Source organism: Carcharhinus amblyrhynchos, chromosome 9, assembly GCF_965287045.1.
Source record: "Carcharhinus amblyrhynchos chromosome 9, sCarAmb.v2.hapA, whole genome shotgun sequence".
Taxonomy (NCBI): domain Eukaryota; kingdom Metazoa; phylum Chordata; class Chondrichthyes; order Carcharhiniformes; family Carcharhinidae; genus Carcharhinus; species Carcharhinus amblyrhynchos.
Genome location: NC_137332.1, coordinates 48,967,454 through 48,988,305, shown reverse-complemented (window position 1 = coordinate 48,988,305; position 20,852 = coordinate 48,967,454). Strand labels below are relative to the sequence as shown.

At 43.7% G+C, this 20,852-nt stretch overlaps 1 protein-coding gene across 3 annotated transcripts in view; it reads right to left on the bottom strand.

The window, feature by feature from the left end:
• The window catches only part of LOC145347778 (guanine nucleotide-binding protein G(I)/G(S)/G(O) subunit gamma-12), a 119,513-nt gene extending 102,141 nt beyond the window's left edge, over positions 1-17,372 (bottom strand). The window contains exon 1 of one of the 3 annotated variants that reach the window (XM_080195577.1): positions 17,169-17,372. The gene's annotated coding sequence lies outside the window, so the exon portion shown is untranslated. The remainder of the gene's footprint in view (positions 1-17,168) is intronic. The other 2 variants (XM_080195576.1, XM_080195578.1) reach the window with 2 other exon arrangements.
• Positions 17,373-20,852: the final 3,480 nt, after the last annotated feature.

Genomic DNA, 20,852 nt, shown 5'->3' with positions numbered 1-20,852 from the left:
ACCAGGAGAACGTGCAAACTCCATGTAGACAGCGACCCAAGCCAGGAATCGAACCCATGTCCCTGATGCTGAGGCAGCAGTGCTAACCACTGTGCCACCCAGCCCAATTCTCTATAGATCCAAGACAAGGAATCCATTGTCAGGCAGTAGCTTAAGGATCTTCTTCCATGCCTCACTCCTCCCTTTCACCCACTGAGTAGAAGCAGGGCAAGCCATGGTCCAAATCCATGACCTCATGTACATACCTTGGAACCCAACAGGTTGTAGGTCCCTCAGCACATTTCATGCATCTTACACAGTGTTGGGTCCTCAGTCTGACCAAAGCAGGACTGCCTGCTTTAACCTCTCAGCCCTGGATTTCCACCTCATCAACCCCCTCACACACTTCTGACAGAAAAGAGATGCAAGCCTTGCCCAAGTTCCATGATAACTTCAGGGATGGGAAGATTTGCTGCTTCTTTCTCTAGTGAGCCCAGAAGGGATGTCGTGGAAAATCTTGTCCTCTAGCTGCAGGTTGTTGAAGTGCCAGTTTGCAGAATGTAATGGCACCAGTGGTCTGAACATGGCACCTATGGCACAAAAGCTGCTCACAGGAGACATACACCTAAGAAACGTTTAAGTGTTCAAGGCCTCATGAAAACTGGAGTAACGATGGAGATTTCACTATGCATCCACAGGAGGGCAGTTATCTCTTCCCACTTCCACACCATTATTCTGGTATCCCCACAAATCTATCCTTGCACCAGCTACAATACGCACTGCAGCAGCTCAATGTTTCAACAAAGTATCTTTCAAACCTGCAACTTCCACCACCTAGAAGAACAAAGGCAGCAGGTGCACAAGAACCCCCTCCTTTCAAACAGCATTCTGACTTGGGAATATATCACATTTCTTCACTGGCACTGGGTCAAAGGCTTGGAGTTCCCTAATAGCTACATCTGCAGTGGTTCAAAAAAAAACAGCTCACCACTTATCTTTCCAAGAGCAATTACAGGTAGATAACAAACAGCCTTGCCACTGACACCCATGATAACTGGACAGATGGACAAATGGAAGGAAAAAAAGGCAATGCCGATTTTAAAATTCTAACCTGGTTTCCAAATCCCTCCCCAATGCTAATCTCTTCCAGCCCTACAACCCTCCAAGATATCTGGGCTCCACTAATTCTACTGTTTTGGGCATCCTGATTTTAATGCTACACCATCAGTTGCCAGGGCCTTAAGTCTGGAATACCCTCTCTAAATCTCTTTGACCAAGCTTCTGGTTAATATGTGATAGAGTTAAATTTTGCTTTATGAAACTCATGTGAAGCATCTTGGATTGGAGGTTCATGCAAAGGTAACATGAAAAGCTTTCTCTGAAGATGGACAGCATGCATTTATATCCTGTAAGTATTAGTTAAGAAACACATCTTACAGGATTTAAAGACCGACATGGAGAAAAGTGAACTGCCTGATACAGAGACCCAAATGAATAGAGCAAGCAATAATGGAAAAAGAGGAAAATGAATTGCTATTCACAAGAGCCAGCTCTCTTCTGATAAGAAAAGAAAGCAGGCTTCAGCCCCTTTGCTTTTTAATAGGATGCTTTTGGCTTGGATGTTGCTGAAGGCAATTGGCATCATGTTTTTACGATGCCGACTATGAAGTAACTCCAGTGTTTTACATCTGATGTGCAGGTACTGATATGCGAAATTAAAACTCTGTAGTCTGCCTTGGAAGACATGATCACGTCAAGATCATCTACATCAGAAACTCCCACCTGTATCCCCATGACAGGGTCTATAACTCAAGAAACAGCTGGTCTGAGATGCTCGTGTCAGCCTCAGGGATAGGAAGGAAGGAAGGAACGAACGAACAGACGGGGCCACTATCAGTTTAATGCTCTTGTCAAGTCCGTGCTCCTGCAAATCAGTGATGTGTTAATATGTTATGTTGAGGGTTATTTTGAGGAAGCAGGATCTAATAGGAGGGAGTTGCAAAATGGACATAGATAAGGCTGTTATCCAGAATAATATCTCTGCACCCTTGTACGCTCAACCAATTCTGAAAGCATGAAAGCTCAAGCCATCCTAGCAGCCACAAAAGTGCAGAAAACTGCAGGGACTCAGTTTAGGCAAACAAGTCCAGTCGAGGTCAGGTTTAAGTCCAACCGATTTATTTGATAGTAAACCTGGTGTTGTCAGACTTTTTACGGGACTCAGCCTATCCAGCCTCTCCTCAACTCAAACCATCAAGTCCTGGTAGCATCCTAATAAATCTTTTCTGCACTCTTTCTAGTTTAATAATATCCTTTCTATAATAGGGCGACCAGAACTGTGGCCTTACCAATGTTTTGTACAACTTTAACAAGACGTCCCAACTCCTGTATTCAATGTTCTGACCAATGAAACCAAACGTGTCGAATGCATTCTTCACCACTCTGCCCACCTGTGATTCCATTTTCAAAGGAGTTACGAACCTGTACCCTTTTTGCTCCAAAATGCTCCCCAACACCCTACCATTAACTGTGGAAGAACAAAGGAATTTGAGTGTCAAGTGCACAGAAATCACTAAATCTTATGCACAATTACAAAAGGTAATTGAATTAGCTAGTGGAATATTGGTATTTATTACAACAGAGCATGGAACTGTGTGTGATAAAGTGATGCTCCCTAACAACATTTAATTTTGATATAGTCTTACGTAGGTGGGCAGCAAGTGTGGTCCAAGATTTATTTTTCATGTTGTCCAACTTCCAAGATTCCACTGTACTCGTAACATCTATACACGGCAATTCATGTTTCCACAATGCCTGCATTGACTACAAGGTACAGGAGCAGAATTAAGCCAGCCTATTGAGTGAGTTCCACCATTCAATCATAGCCAATACGATTCTCACGTCTTCTCCCCTTCAACCCCTTCTTGATCAAGGACCTGTCTTAAAAGGCACTCAATGACCTGGCCTCCACACCTCTCTGTGGCAATGCAGATTCTCCACCCTCTGGCAGAAGAAATTCCTCCTCATCTCAGTTTTAAAGAAGCATCCCTTCATTCTGAGGTTGTACCCTCGCGTTCTAGTCTCTCTCACTTGTGGAAACATTCTCTGCACATCCACTATCTAGGCCTCTCAGTATTCTGGAGGCCTCTCCTCAAATGACAGATCCTTCATTCCTGTGAACCTCCTCTTGACCCCCTCCAAGCCCAACCCAGATATGGGGTCCAAAACTGCTCACAATATTCTAAACGTGATCTGACCAGAGCCAGACCTCGGAGTTTACAAATGTACTATAGAATGCATTTTTTCTAGTTATATCATGTTTTGGGCAGAGCAGGAGCCCTACCAAGCTCACAAGAAACTACAAAAAGGTCATGAATGTAGCTCAATCCATCACGCAAATCAGCCTCCCATCATTGATTCTGTCTGCACTTCCCATTGCCTCTGAAAAAAAAACATAATTAAAGGACCCCACGCACCCCAGACATACACTATCTCACCTTCTTCCATCAGGAAAAAGAATACAAAAGACTGAGGTCACGTACCAACCAACTCAAGGACAGCTTCTTCTCTGCTGTCAGACTAAGTTGATCTTTCTCTACACACTAGCTATGACTATAACACTACATTCTACACTTCCTTCCTTCTCTATGAACTGTATGCTTTGTCTATATAGCATAGAAGAAACAATACTTTTCACTGTACACTAATACATGTGACAATAATAAATCAAATTATACAACCTCAGCAGTACATCCCTGCTCTTGTATTCTTGCTCTCTAGAAATGAATGCTAACATTGAATTTGTCTTCCTAACTGCCAACTGAATCTGCGTGTAAACCTTGAGTCCTGAACCAGGACTCCCAAGTCTCTTTGTGCTTCAGATTTCCAAAACCTTTCCCCATTTAGAAAATAGTCTATGCATCTATTCTTGCTACCAAAGTGCACATTGTATTCTATCTGGTATTTCTTTGTCCACTTTCATAGCCTGTCCAAGTCATTCTGTAGTCTCCCCATTTCCTCAACAGTATCTGTCCCTCTCCATATCTTTGTAGCATCTGCAAATTTAGCAACCACGCCCTCAGTTCTATCTTCCAGATCATTAATGTATATAGCGAAAAGTTGTGGTCCAACACTGGTCCCTGTGGAACACCACTAGTGCCATCCTGAAAAGAACCCCGGTGGCCAGGTCTCTGGAGCTGAGCCAGTGAGCCAAAAAAATCAAAAAGGGAAGCAGAAAGGTAGTGTTAATAGGGGACGCCACAGTGAGGGGCGCAGACAGGCGTTTTTGTGGACGTAGAAGGGAGTCGCGGATGGTGGTTTGTCTCCCTGAGGCTGGGATCCGGGATGTCTCTGGGCGGGTCCCAGACATCCTGAAAGGGGAGGGTGAGGAACCAGAGGTTGTAGTACATATAGGTACTACTGATGTAGGTAAGAAGAGGGAGGCACTCGTGAAAAGGGACTATAGGGAACTGGGTAGGCAGCTGAGGAAGAGAAAAGCGAAGGTAGTAATCTCAGGATTGCTGCCTGTGCCACGGGAGAATGAGGGAAGAAATGAAATGAGGTGGAGGGTGAATGCGTGGCTGAGGGACTGGTGTAGAGGGCAGGGATTTCGGTTCCTAGATCACTGGGACCTCTTTAGGGGTAGTTGGGACCTGTATAGTAAGGACGGGTGGCACTTAAATACCAGGGGGACTAATATCTTGGCGGGAAGACTGGCTAAGGCTACCGGGGGGACTTTAAACTAGAAAGGATGGGGGGAGGGAACTGTGATGGGGAAACTGGGACGGAGGGGGTTCGCTCCCAGGTAGGGGAGGACCGCAGGCAGTATGGGAGGGAGGTTAGACAGGCGGTGGAGATGGGAAATGCCCAGACTGAGGGGCTGAAGTGTATATATTTTAATGCAAGGAGTGTAGTGAATAAGGTAGATGAGCTTAGGGCGTGGATTGCTGTTTGGGATTGTGATGTGGTGGCCATTACGGAGACTTGGATGTCTCAGGGACAGGACTGGGTGCTTCAGGTGCTTCAGGAAGGACAGGGAGGGTGGCAGAAGGGGTGGTGGAGTGGCACTGTTGATCAGGGACAGTGTCATGGCTGCAGAGAAAGAGGATGTTGTGGAGGGACTGTCTACAGAATCTCTGTGGGTGGAAGTTACAAACAGCAAAGGGTCGAAAACTTTGCTGGGTGTATTCTATAGGCCGCCCAATAGTGACAGGGAAGTTGAAGTGCAAATAGGGAAACAGATTCTGGACAGATGTTTTAATAACAGAGTTGTCATGATGGGAGACTTCAATTTCCCAAACATCGACTGGAATATCCCTAGGGTAAGGGGTTTGGATGGGGAGGAGTTTGTTAGGTGTGTTCAGGAAGGTTTCCTGACACAGTATGTGGATAAGCCTACGAGGGGAGAGGCTGTACTTGACCTGGTACTGGCAAATGAACCAGGGCAGGTGATGGATCTTTCGGTAGGAGAGCATCTTGGAAATGGTGACCATAATTCTATCTCCTTCACAATTGCATTGGAACGAGATAGGATCAGGCAGGCTAGGAAGGTGTTTGTCTGGGGTAAGGGGAGATACGAAGAAGACGAAGAAGTCAGGAAGTTACTTGGACAAATAAACTGAAAGGAGGCGTTCTTAGGGAAAAGTACCTAAGGAAGGTGGCAGATATTCAAGGAATGTGTGTCTGGAGCTCTGAATGACAACGTTCCGATGAGACAAGGGGGTTTTGGTAGGTCGTGGGAACCGTGGTGCACAAAGGCTGTGTTGAACCTAGTCAGGAGGAAAAGGAAGGTGTACAAGAGGTTCAGGGAATTAGGAGAGGTTAAAGATCTTGAGGAGTATAAGGATTGTAGGAAGGAACTTAAAAGGGAAATTAGGAGAGCCAGAAGGGGTCATGAGAAGACCTTGGCGGGTAAGATTAAGGAGAATCCCAAAGCCTTCTATAAATATGTGAAAGGTAAAAGGATAAGAAGAGAAGGGATAGGACCTATAAAAGGTGAGGGGGGAAAGGTTTGTGTGGAACCAGAAGAAATGGCAGAAGTGCTTAACGAGTACTTCGCCTCAGTATTCACAGTGGAAGCTGATCTGGGAGATTTTGTTATGGATTTGCAGCAGATGGAAAAGATTGAGTACGTGAATATTAAGGAGGAGGATGTATTGGAACTTTTGAATTCTATCAAGGTAGATAAGTCGCCTGGACCAGATGGGATGTACCCCAGGATACTGTGGGAGGCGAGGGAAGAGATTGCAGAGCCCCTGGCGATGATCTTTGCGTCGTCAATGGAGACGGGAGAGGTTCCGGAGGATTGCGGATGTAGTTCCTATTTTCAAGAAAGGGAACAGAGATAGCCCGGGAAATTACCGACCGGTGAGTCTGACCTCTGTGGTTGGTAAGCTGATGGAGAGGCTTCTGAGGGACAAGATTTACGAACATTTGGAGAGGTTTGACATGATCAGGAATAGTCAGCATGGATTTGTCAAGGGCAGGTCGTGCTTTACAAGCCTAGTTGAGTTCTTCGATAATGTGACTGAACACATTGATGAAGGAAGTGCCGTGGACGTAGTGTACATGGACTTCAGCAAGGCGTTTGATAAGGTCCCCCATGCAAGACTTCTTGAGAAGGTGAGAGGGCATGGGATCCAAGGGCCTTTGGCCTTGTGGATTCAGAACTGGCTTGCCTGCAGAAGGCAGAGAGTGGTTGTGGATGGGGCTTTTTCTGAATGGAGGTCAGTCACCAGCGGAGTGCCTCAAGGATCTGTTCTGGGACCCTTGTTGTTTGTCATTTTCATAAATGACCTGGATGAGGAAGTGGAGGGATGGGTAAGTAAGTTCGCTGATGACACCAAGGTCGGTGGTGTTGTGGATGGTCTGGAAGGATGGCAAAAGTTGCAGCAGGACATAGATAGGATGCAGGACTGGGCGGAGAAGTGGCAGATGGACTTCAACGCGGATAAATGCATAGTCGTCCATTTTGGCAGAACCAACGGGATGAACGAGTACACTATCAAGGGCAGAAGTCTGAGTAGTGTTGAAGAGCAGAAGGATCTTGGGGTCCGGGTCCACAGGACTCTTAAATCGGCCTCGCAGGTGGAGGAGGTGGTCAAGAAGGCGTATGGTGTACTGGCCTTCATTAATCGAGGGACTGAGTTTAGGAGTCGGGAGGTAATGCTGCAACTTTATAAGACCCTTGTCAGGCCTCATTTAGAGTATTGTGCGCAGTTCTGGTCACCTCACTATAGGAAAGATGTAGAAGCTATTGAGAGGGTCCAGCGGAGATTTACAAGGATGTTGCCTGGACTGGGAGGCATGCCTTATGAAGTTAGGTTGAGGGAGCTGGGACTCTTTTCCCTGGAGAGACGAAGGTTGAGAGGCGACCTGATAGAAGTTTACAAAATGTTGAGAGGAATAGATAGGGTGGACTCTCAGAGGCTATTTCCCCGGGTTGAAATGGTTGCTACGAGAGGACACAGATTTAAGGTGCAGGGAGGGAAGTTCAGAAGTGATGTTAGGGGTAAGTTTTTCACTCAGAGGGTGGTGAGTGAATGGAATCAGCTGCCGTCAGTGGTGGTGGAGGCGAACTTGCTGGGGTCTTTTAAAAGACTTCTGGATGAGTATATGGGGTTTAATGAGATTGAGGGTTATAGATAGGTCTGTAGGTTGGTAGGTGTTGATGTGATCAGCGCAACTCGTGGGCCGAAGGGCCTGTTTGTGCTGTAGTGTTCTATGTTCTATGTTCTAACCCCCTTATCCCCTCTCTCTTCCTTCTGTCTGTCAGCCAATCTTATATCCATGCCAGAACTTAAGTTCTGCACTCTGCTCAGAATGCAGAACTCAATTGTAAACATTTAACATTTACAAAGGAAACACTGGACATGAAGACACATTGTTTAATAAAATTACTGACAGAAATTCAGGGCAGTTTCAGGTAATAGCCATATACCATGCAACTGAACAATAATTCACATTTTTCAACATATCAGACCTTTCACCACTTCTAACTGAAACATATTTGAAGCCAACCTTTTCATCCAAAATGTCAGTATAAATCAGTAATGCCAGTATGTGTGTCAGTTTGCTTCTGACATCTCAGATTTGCTTGCAAGAGTATCAAGAATTAGCTGGATGAGACATATTGTACATATAGCAAGACCTTTGTTTTGAGTTCATAAACCAAATTCCTTCAGCTCTCAAATTAACCTAAAGCAAAATCATTTGACTCATGATACTTTCAAAGCCTATGGATGAAGCACAGTATACAGGAAAACACATTATAAATAGAATATTTAGATTTAACTTAATATCCAACAGAATCATTTCATCATAACAATGCATTCACAATCTTCTGTGCACAAATATAACTTGGAACAAATAAAACTACAAAAAGAGGACTTTTTACGAATCAGTTACTTAAAGAATGCTAAAACTGGAAAAACAGATAAAAGATGAAATCTAAGGAAATGTTGTACAGTTTCTTTGTGAGCTCAGCAAAAATGTATGTAGCAGAATACAAATACACTGTACAGACTGTTATTTGGCAGAAAACTCTCTTGGTTGATATCCCTTCAGAAAAAGTCTGCACGAGTTCTGCAAATTGTACTCATTTAGTTATAAGCTGCAATTACAAATCAAAGCCACTCATCCACAATACTGGCTGCCCAAAGAAAAGTAAATGCCATCAGCCTTGTGATATCTAGTCAAATTCACACCCATGAGCAATAAAATCAACAACCACCACAGGTAGCATTCACTCCAATGCTGAAATCACAAAAGGAAATGCTATTTATAGTTGAATCAATTAAAATCCCCAGTAGAGCAGTGAGACTTCATGTGCAAATAGAATGAAGGAGAATGTCCTGTAAAGCCAGTATACAGAAATAGTATGACATCCATTTCCCTTATAATACCCAGCTACATTTCCTGCACAAAGCTAATACCCCACACTAAGGTGATCTCAAAAGTTAGCAATAAACTAGTATCTTGTGTAAACCATTAGAAGGAAATAAAAGTACATACAATACTTTATTTAATTGAAAAGACACACCTTATTTACCTTTGACTTTATGGCCAAATTCTCCTCCAACTCGATTTTCAAGTTTGCTGATGACACCACCTTGTGGGTCGGATCTCAAACAATGAGACGAAGTACAGGAAACAGAATTGGTGCAACAATAATTACCCCCATCAATGCCAACAAAACAAAGGAGATAGTCATCGATTTCAGGAAGCCTAGTGGAGGGCATGCTCCTGTTTACATCAGTGGAGACAAAGTAGAAACAGTTGAGAGCTTCAAGCTTTTAGGTTTCAGGTTACCATCAACCTGTTCTGGTCCCTCCATGTTGCTGCTATAGTTAAGAAAGCCACCAACACCTCTACTTTTTCAGGAGATTAAGAAAATTTGGTATGTCTGCTACAACTCCCTCAAACTTCTGTAGATGCATCATGGAAACTATTCTTTCCAGTTGTATCATAGCTTGGTATGGCTCCTGCTCTGTCCAAGATTGCAAGAAACTAGAAAGAGTCACAAACAAAGCCCAGTACATCACTCAAAGCAGCCTCCCAACCATTGACACTGTCTCCACTTCCCACTGCCTCAGAAGAGCAGCCAGCATATTCAAGGAACCCATGCACCCTAGACATACTCTCTTCCACTTTCATCCACTAAGAAAAAGATACAAAAAGTCTGAGGACACGTACCAATTGACTCAAGAACAGCTTCTTCCCTGCTGCCATTAGACTTTTGAATGGACCAACCTTGCATTGAGTCGATTTTCCTCTACACCCTAGCTATGACTAACACTACATTCTGCACGCCTTTCCTTCTCTATGTGTGGTATGCTTTGTTTGTATAATGCGCAAAAAGAATATTTTACTGTATGCTAATACACATGACAATATCAAATCAAATACCAGTTTGTTTCATTGGATATACTCCAGTCTTCCTGGCCACAAGTGAAACTATGAATTTGTATACATAATCTAAACTGACATTTTAGTGCAACATAGATTGTGCACTACATTGTCCAAAATGCAAACTTAAGAGAACAATGGAGCTCTACTAGTATCCTCACATTTAAAAGGCATGCAAGCAAGAGAAAGAATGTTCAAGAGAAAGAAGGAGTAAGTGGATCCCAAGAGAGTGCCACGCAGAACAGTAGTAGAGATGATGGGAAGTGCAATTAGTATCCTGCATGTATATTGCATTTTTAAAGTAGACAAATGTCTCAGTTTAATAGAAATTTAAGTAACAAAAATACCTAGCCAATGGAGAAGTTCATAGTGACAAAAGAAATGGGTTTTCAGGAGCATCTTGAAAAGGTGAAGAGACAGATGCAGGAAGAGGATTACACAGCTTAGGGCCTAGGCAGTTGGTAACAGATGGTTAAGCAAATGAGGAGTTGGGGCGGGCGGCGGGGGGGGTTTGCAGAAAAGGCCAATGTTAGAATAGTCAAGAGTTCTGCGGCTTTTTTGGCATGAGATGGCAAGATTGAAAGGGTTGTCATGAATTTGTGTAGGAGACTAAACAGCGCAGGTAGCTAATGAATTCAAAGAGGGGACAAGGCAAGTAAAGATGAAGATTGATAGAGAGGGAAACAAGCTGAAGGAGGAAGGGAATGAGGAAAACTCATGATAAAAAACTTGGGTTTGGGTGGGCACTAGAAAATAAAGATTTAAAAATAGTGAGGTGAGAGGGATAGAACAAGATGAGGTGCTAGGGAGAGAGCAAGCCAGAAGAAAAAGGCAGGGAAGAGATCAAGGGTGATTTAGTGACAAAGGCCACACTACCACTGCAATGGTAAATTAAGCAGTTGGTGGAAAATATAACCAGGCAGGGGACTTCAGTAAGCAGTAAGGTATAGTCATGCACGAAACAAGTTTTTGTCAAGATCATTACATCACTGTAATCATCCACAAGTAGGTTGTGGATGGCACAGGCTTTGCTTGCAAACAGGCACCTAGGGAGAAAATATGGAGGGGGCAATAGTTATTGGTCTGTTGGCAGAATCCCAAGAAGTGAGCACACGCTTGTTACCTTAAACTTGGAGAATTATATAGTCCTGTAAAATCAAGACAGTTGAAGAGTACAACATAATGCAGTGTACCTGAACAATTCTGATGACAGAACTGACCAGGAATTCAAATGGGACCAAGTTCTGGCTATCAAAGAAACATCCAGAAGAGCACAAAATAATAAGGATGGGAATGGGTGATGTTCCCTGCAATAAGAAGCAATAAGATGCGGTTTTACATCACAGGTTAAGCAAGAATATCCTTATTATGATCACTATCATAGATTTATGGATTATTTTATTATGTGACCAATCCCATCATCAACTGGGAGATGAGATGTTCTTTCTGGTGGAATACTAATTCTTAGTGCTGCCCCTAGATCCCAAACACCAACGTAAAATTCTCTCAAACCCACTTTTTCTATAATAACAATGCCTGAGATAAGACAAGTAATATTTAGACCTACTTTCCTAGCGTACAGGTATTGATGTATTGAAAGCAACCTATATAATGACATCATGATACCAACCCTTTAAGAAAAGTATGTGTCATATTTCTTGTGCAGGATTTCTTTTGACTGTTAGTTCTATTTATCAGTGCCACTTTGTCTATAACGGGCACCTACATGCTGATTCTGCAGAAGAATAATTGATCTTAACTGCCAAGGTGTTTATTTTAATCTGGACTAACGCAGGTCTGTTATTTTAACTGTTTTTTCCTGTGTTGTTCATACTGAAGCTGGATTGACAGGAAAAGTTGTGACTGGGTGGGGCTAAGCTCATAGAAACAAACTTTGTCACTGTTTGGGAACTGTTTAGAGACAAAACAGCTCTGTAGTTTGGTCTTTCTTTTGATCTAGATTTGGAGACTGGTATCTCCAAGGAAATAAGTATTTTCCTCTGGTAGCTGCTGTTTGGGAGTCAGAAGACAGCTGTCTTTCCGGATCTCTGTCCAGGGGTGTTAAAAAGCTGGAAACCTAGCATCCATATGAGTGATATTGTTTGCACCAACTGATTCTGAAGGAGGATATGTGTGGGGAAATATTTCTTAAATTGGAACTACAGAGATAGCTAACAATTAAAAATAATATCTTGTCATGTTTAAATACGTCAATTGGCAAAAGATATGCTAATTCTGTGTTATATTTTAACTGTGTTGCCCAATAAAATTTGTTTTAATAAAAGCTACCTAGTGGGTCAATAGAATCACATCTGGAGCAAATCACCTCATGCTCGCACTTCTGCCAAAATCAAATAAAGTTGGGGGTCTTGGCTTACTTTGTAATACAGCTTGGGAGCTTCTGATCTGATCCTTCACAACAGGTTGTGAAGGAAGTCACTTTGGAATGCTGAAAGAAAAGTGGATTTGATGGTGACTGATCTTTTAAATATTGAACCTGGTGGAGTGGAAGGAGAGAACCAGTAGGACACCTCAGGATTCTGGAAGGAAGTGGAAAGGGTGACAGCAGTAATGCAGGAAATAAAATGAACACAGTCAAAAGCCCCATTAACCATGGTGGTGGGAGTCCTCCTTTGAGAAAAAAGATGTAACAGAAACTAGTATGGAAGGTTTCATTGTCAGCACCAATGCAACGAAGATGGAGAAACTGAAAAATAGAATCCTTACAGGTTGTAGTTGTGAGGACATTGAGGTGGCTGCAGAGGTCAGTGAGTGTATCATGAATACTGGTTGATCTCCAAAAATGTAAACAGAAGCCAGGGAAGGAAAGAGTCAGAGATAGACCAATTGAAACCAACAGAAAGGAGCAAACAACGTTGAAGAAGTTTGTCAGTTCAGGTGAGCATGGGAAACTACATTAACAAAAGAAGGGGTATGCTCTTTTCTGTTGGTTTCAACTGGTCTCTGATTCTTTCCTTCCCTGGCTTCTGTTTACGTTTTTGGAGATCAACCAGTGTTCATGATATGCTCGCTGACCTCCACAGCCACCTTGACTTCCTCACAACTACACCCTGTAAGGATTCTATTCCTCCAGGTGAGCATGGGAAACTAACTACATTAACAAAAGAAAGGGTTTGAATAAGACTGGAGTTAAGCATATTTCACACATTCTACTAAAAGCCACTGCTATAATCCATGCAAGTACCCACTGCAATACTTTTTATTTGGAGAAAGAGAGTGAGTTGAAGTAGTTGTTCAACGTGAAAAATATGTTCACATAGGCAGAGGAGGGTGGGTGGTGCATGGGGACCAATGCACCCTGTGTCAAGGGAGTGGAGAGATCTCAGGTCTTCCTGGCTTGTCAGGGATGTAGAGGGAGAAACATTGGTAGAGTGCTGACATAGCTCCAATCTTTCATCACAAGAGTTTTACCTCAAAAGTTACTTTAACTCCAAAAAATGACCCACTTACCTTGGCGGTTAGTCACTAGTTACAATCAGACCAAAAATACAGGCCCAAATTCTTGCATGCGATATTAAGCAAGATGAAATTCTCACTAATGGTAACGACCAGATCATAAACTCGAAGATATATTATGAAGTTAGCCTTGGCTGCAACTTTCTTTAAAAAAAAACTTCAGCATTAGGTGAGTATAAGGTGTTTCAGTCTAGGTATGATCTGATTGACCAACAGGAAGCTTTTATTAAAACAAAAATATTTAACAAAAAGGATCAGCATAACTTTTACCATTTGAAAATACTCCAACATGTCAAGATGTAATTCTTACCAGCTAGAACTATAGTTCCAACGTAAGCAATATCCTCACAGACATTAAACCCCATTCAGAATAAGTTAGTTTAAAAAAAACCTCATTTGGATATTGGATTTCCAGGCTTTTAACACTCTGGACAGAGATCCAGACAGACACCTGTCCCATACAGCTGTCGCCAGAGAAAGATCTAATCTCCAAACAGCAGAACCTCAAAGAAAAGAGGCCCATTTTCTGCCAAATCCCAATCTCCAACCCTGAGAGAAAGAGAGAGAGACAGCGCGAGTGAGCTACCTTTCACTTCAGCTCCCAAGCAGCAACTGAACTGGGTTTCTCTTAGCCTAGCCCTGCCCAGTCACAACCTTACTTGTCAATCAACTAAAAATCAAACCCCACTCTGAAAAATACTCAGAGGGAAACATTAAAACCCTGCACCCTAACCCCAGATTAAAAACATTCCAGTAATTAAATTACTTTTCTACAGAATCAACAAGGTGGTTGCTGGTTATAGACAAAGTGGCACCAATAATAGAACTGACAGCTAAAAAAAAACATCAAAAACATGGCATAAAAGCATTTAAGGGCACAGTACCATCACACTAACAGCATAACTGCATTACCATCAATCTTCAAATGTCAACATAGGCACAGTTCGTAATATTCCATCATACAAGAGGCATACAAGATGATCAGAGGGTTAGATAGACTGGACAGCGAGAGCCTTTTCCCTTGGATGGTGATGGCTAACACGAGGGGACATAGGTTTAAACTAAGGGGTGTAGTTGTAGGACGGATGTCAGAGGTAGATCCTTTACTCAGAGGGTAGTAAGGGCGTGGAATGCCCTGCCTGCAGCAGTTGTGGACTCGCCAACTTTAAGGGCATTCAAATGGTCAGTGGATAGGCATACGGATAACATGGAAATAGTTTAGGTTAGAGGGTCATTAGATTGGTTCCACTGGTCGGCGCAACATCAAGGGCCGAAGGGCCTGTAGTGAGCTGTAGTGTTCTACATGTTCTATCAAATGGTAGGTATGTCCACGTGGCGCTATGGATCATCGGCAGCTTGACTCAATCATGGTAGACACTGAATTTTGGTTGCACTTAAATATGTTTTCATGTCCAGCTTGTGGCCCATTCCAGCAGCCAAAATTTTAATTGCCTCAAAAGTTTGGAATGGGATTTACATATCCAAGTTCAATGTCATGAAAAAGAGGCATGGTCACCACAAACTACTAAATAAAAAGATGTGTCCAGTCTAAAGCCAACCTCCATTTTATAGCCAGCGCCCACTCTCCCTGAGCTGAGACTCATGAGGAAAAAACAAAAGAAGGTACACTTTTAGAAGGAGGAAGAGTGCTTTAAAATACACAGGAGGCTAGAGTTCAAGGAACAGGGTTCTCAGAGGCTTACAGGGCTGGAGAAGATAACAGCAATAGGGAAAAAAGTAGGCTATGGAGAAACTTAAAAAGAACGACAATTTTAAAATGGAGATGTTAGTAGACCAGCAGCCAACATACATTAGCCACAATTTCACATGAGCTCAAGTTTATGGAAAGTGTAAGAGAGAAGACTGGTCTCGTGTCTGGTGGAACGAAAGCATGGATGCAGCTTTTAAATGCAATTTAAAAAAGGTCGTTAAAATGTTAATGAGCTTGGGTTTTCAAGTTATTTCTTCGAAGATTATGAGCCAAAAACAATTTGTTAGCCTCTGACACGCCAATGATTTGGAATGTCTCTCAGCCTGGGTGCTCAACAGGCATCATCTGGCACAGACCCTTCCCATGGGCAATGAACACAAGGCGGATAACAAACAAAAGGGTTAGTGGCTACAAGAACATGATTTTACACGATCCTGGCTGGGATGCAAATTATTTTATGCAAGTTATCAAGGTGATCCTTGGTGCAGGGAAATGTGCTGCATTTGGTCTTTTATATCATGACAAGTGCTTACTAAAACTACTGTTGTAATCCTGGTTTACTGGCTGCAAGTCGCTTCAAAAATTGAAAAAGGTGCAGATGATTAAAAATGGTAATTACTGAATTTTCCAGAAATCATTTAAAAAGCTCTGCATCATCAAGTATGGATTTCCCACTGTTCGCATGCTTGGAAGAGGAAAAGCTGAAAGCACTATATCACACAGAGCAACACCAAATGCATGTGAATTTTCAATCGTCGTTTTGCAACCAGCTTCTCAACTGCCGTCTTACAGGACTACACTTGCACCCAGGACCACCTTATGAAAAATATCAATTTTAGATACATCCTTGATTATTTTTATTTCTATTGCTTTATCTAACAAAATAAATAATTCTTTAGTTTATTTCTCACAGTTCTGAAATGTGTTCTAAAGTTAAAATATTATTCATCAGAATAATACAAAACCCAAAAAAGGTCAAGGACAAATTGCCTACACAATCAGGCAACTATTGACTTATCTGGAAATGGCATCCTGAAGATAAGATGCACATTATTAATGCCATTGTCTGTGTAAATCATTAATAAAATGCAATTAGTATAACAATTTTAAATGTATATTTAAGCATTCTTATAACACTAATACTGGGATCTAATAAAACACAAATTGACTAATTAATACCATACTGTAACTGCATAAAAATTAGATTACTGAACACACCAGAAATATACTGAAAAAAGCAGATATAGAAATGTTTTGGTAATATCAGGCAACATATTTAAAAATTATTGCTTATCCGCATTCAATCAGCTCAAGATAAACATCATTTTGATTCTGCAATCAAATTTTGCAAGTCTTTGTCCAGAACTCACTATCAAGATAAGCACAGTTCATATCCTGCATGACCAAACGACACCAAAATCAAACTGCTAACAAAACCAGAACAGAACTCTCTATTTAAAGCACATGATCCAGGAGAATAATTCGCTATCGATTGTTGTTTACAACCTTATATAAACAAGAAAATGGAAATATGCACCCCAAAATGAAAACATTTACGATGGATAAAATTGGATTCAAAGAAACGAAAACTAACCCTTGGACATAAACGTTTTATAGGTGGGTGGGAAAAGACAACAACATCCGAGCCTAAGTAACAGGAGCAGCCAGTCACCGACCACTCGGCCCTTACGAGCCTGCTCCGCCATTCGGTACGCTGAATTAATGGGGTGAAAAAGCAGATCATACACACTTTAAAAAAATGTAACGAGCACGTTTTGTATTAAAGACTTCGCTGTAAAAATGGAAAGATGAACATTTTTGTCCAAAATATACAGCATTAGTAAAACTTAACTAGGATTCAACTGAGCAGCAAGGTCAATTGAAATAATAAAATACTCGGGGTTATTGACGAAGTTAGCAGTTAGGCTGAGGCTGCTGTTCCTCCCCCAGCCACAGCCACTGCTCCTGCTCCTGCTCCCGCTCCCGGGCAGACCGCGCTGTCTAAGCTCCAAACATCGAGACGCCCCGGTGTTTGTTTGTTAAGACTCCTTCGAAATTATTTATTTTCCAGGCGTGGAGGCGGACATAAACTGACCTGAACCAAGGCGACTTGTCGTTGAACCACCTCGCCCCTCACTTTTAATGTCCCACCGTCAAGCCCGTTCCCAGTCGCCCCTCGACACCACTGACCTTTCACCTCTTTTCCAGCCTCGTTCCCGATGACCCTAGGGGAGGGGGGCGGCGGGGGGAGAGCCAGAAAGGCCAGCCGCTGGGATTGCCGGGATAGCTGAGAATTCCTCCGGAGGACTGCCCGCCACCACCCATAGGAGGAAGGGGAGGAGATGGTGAATGGCGGTTTGATGAGTTGTCGTTATGGCTGCGCCCTCTGCAGGGTTTTAACACTCGCCTGTGTTGTGTTTTGGAATTTGCACCGACTGAGTTTTTTTCCCCCCAAAATACATTTCTGCCTTCTCTCCTGTTTTTGTTAGTACATTGTTCCTCACAGGACTGGGATTCCTCTGGATTTTTTTTTGGTTGTCATTTTTAACCTGGAGACAGTATTGTGTGCCAGGATAGAAACAAAATACTGCGGATGATGGAATCTGAATCAAAAAGAGAAAATGCTGGAAAATATCAGCAGGTCTGACAACATCTGTGGAGAAAGAGTAGAGCCAACGTTTCAAGTCTGGATGACCCTTCATCAGAACCACGAAGGGTCAACCAGACTCCACAGAATATCATAGAATCCCTTAAGCGCAGAAGGAGCCATTTGGCCTGTCAAGCCTGCACTGACAACAATCCCACCAGGCCTTCCCCCCATAACCCCACATTTACTGTATTAATTTCCCTAACACTAAGAAGCAATTTAGCATGGCTAATCAACCTAACCTGGACTGTGGGGGGGAAACACAGGGAGATTGTGCAAACTCCACACAGTCACCCAAATCAAATGCAGGTCGCTGGCACTGTGAGGCAGCAGTGCTAACCACTGTTCCCTCTATTCTGTCTGCATAGACGCTGTCAAACCTGTATGTCAGGAGGTTGGAGGCAATCCCACCCTCATTTCAGCTCCACAGGTTTTCAATCTTCCAGGGAGCAGTTACAATAAGAAATAAAAAATAGAAAATGTTGCAAATACTCAGCAGGTTATGGCAGAAACAACTGAGAGAAACAACTAGCCAATTGAGTCATTAACGACACTGAATGGGCTCAGTTTACAGCAAAAGGCTATTCAGACAATTATGACCCATATGACACAAGCCCCGATGTTATCCTTAACATAATATTACAACCAAAATGATTAAAGAAATTGAGCTCTTTAAATCTAGCAGTGTGTGGAGTCTAGGTGCAGGAAAAGATCCTATTGTTTGGGATAAGGGGTGACTTGTGGTTTGACAGCACCAGGAAGGATTCTATTTCCAAATCAAGGTTGGTATAAGTGTTCTATGAAATTGGAATAAAGCAGGGCAACATACCAAAAGACACAGTTGGTGTAACATTGATAATCAGACAAAAATCTTCAGCCTGATCTCTTGAATCCAGCATTTCCTGTTTAAGACTGCCAACTCAACTGAGATGGTAAATAATCCAAGGTTTGGGAACGTAGCTCAGTCATAGCGGACCATGGCTGAGGGCCTCGAGAGCGTAGCCCATTCTCAGAGAGTTCTCGCTGAGGGGCTCCGGAGCTTGGCGTAGTCTCAGACGGCTATACTAGGGGGCCACAAGCACTCTGAGAGAGGAGGAGATGCAGCTATCCCCAGCCCCTCTGAACCCCCCTGACTCGGGAGCATCTCATTGGCAGTGGGCTGAACAGGGTGGCACAGCTATAACCCTGACATCCAAAAGTTGGCCAGGGCCCTCCAGGTCCCGGCACCCCCAAGGACATCTGCCAATGGCATCACAGGCCATGGGGCACAGAAGACAGTGGATCACCACCACCTCATGTACATACTGGAGAGAGGAGCACCTAGACATATTGATAGGCCACGTAAGGTTAAGAAGTTGTCGGGTTACCAAGAGGGCATTTCATTTGTGCAAACCAAATAAACTAAAACAAACTTGGGGACAAAGGAAGAAGGACAGCCCCAAAAGAAGGGAACTACGCCAAACGAAATAAACCAAAGTGTAAAGGAAACAAAACACCAAATCAAAATGTGATTAAATGGGTCGATAATTAACTCCAGCCCCTGCGGGACCCAACAGACACAGGTGACTTCCATGGTGCCTGTGGATTCCACATGCTCCCTCTCCAGGGAGACACCCGGCCATGAATGTAGCTGTGGTAGAGGGGCAAAAGTTGGGTCGGACGACCCTCTCGGTTGTGTGCTGCCTGAACCTGTTTATGGCAAGTATGGCCAGGAGTAGGTTCACACAGACGTTCTCTGCCTTCCCCACCTTCCTCCGCACTGAGTGCCTGTAAATCAGGAACTTGAGACTGAAGTGCAAACAAAACATCAGGAAAAGTTTTTTGAGGTAACAAAAAAGTGAGTGCAGCCTAAGACAGTGAATCCGGTCCACATGCTCCACAAGACGACAAGAAGAGCAGGTTTCTTGGGAGCCCATGAACTAGTAGAATTTATGGTTGCATGGTGCTGCTGCATGCACAAGCCTCCATCCCAGGTCCCTGATGTGTTGGGAAAGATCCCTCCATAGAAGGACCTCCTTTGGGACCTCTGCTGCAATATGGGTGAAGGCATACAATATTTAGAGCTTTGGTAACTGTCAATTTATAAAAGCACTAATAAATGTTATTGAGTCCCATAGCTGTGACTAATCTGTCTGTTACCCACCTCCCACAGGGAGCCTCATTCTTCCACTGTGTGGCTCAGAGCTTTGTTCTGCATGAGCAAGGCCCTTCAGCCCACGAGTCTGCAATCACCAGTTCCCAGCACCTGTGCAAGGCCCCTGACTACCATGGTACTCCAAGCACTCATCCAAAAATGCTGATAGTATTGTGAGGTCAGCAGCCCCCACCATGATGAGGACTCAATGTCTAAGCTCCTCTGCTCCAGTCCACACTGCCACCCTGACTCCTGGAGCAGTCCAAGCAGTGGGCTCCATATAGGTCCACAGTGACAGACAGCCTGGAAAGGCATCCCCAACATCCACCAGAGTCTAAGCATGACCCCCGCTCCACCCTCACCACCCCCAGGGCATTAGACCACACAGTGGTGCCCCCGAACATAACTCAGACGTGGACCCAGGCACCAATGTGCAGTCAGAGGTCAGATAGGAGTCAAACTTGTGTTGCACTGGGGCATCACAGTGTGCTGCATAGCAAGTCACCATTACTGTCCTGCCTGGACAGAGAACTCGCTAACATGGCCAATCCAGGCCCATTACCCTGATTTAATGTCAATGGGACCCATAGCAGTCACCGTGGCTGTGGAGGGGGGGGGTTGGAGCTGCGGGACACCACGCCACCTAGTTGGTGAACCTTGCTGCAATGAGGGCCTCCCTCGCGGTCCTACCCTGCCAGACCCTTGCCAAGACCTGTCCTCCATCCTCCAGCTCCTCCTCAGCCTCGTCCTCCACATCCTCCTGGGGTTTCTCCTCCTATTCAGGGGCATCAACCCAGTCCTCCTCCTCCAGGATGTCTCTCCACTTCTGCGCTGGGTTGTGGAGTTCACAACAAACCATGGGAGACCCTGGGGGCTGTACTGTAGAGCACCACCAGAGCGGTCCAGGTAGCAGATCTGCAGCTTCAGCATCCTGATGCACTGCTCAGTGATGGGTTGGGTGGCAATGTGGGCCTCAATCTCAGACCTCAGCACTAGTG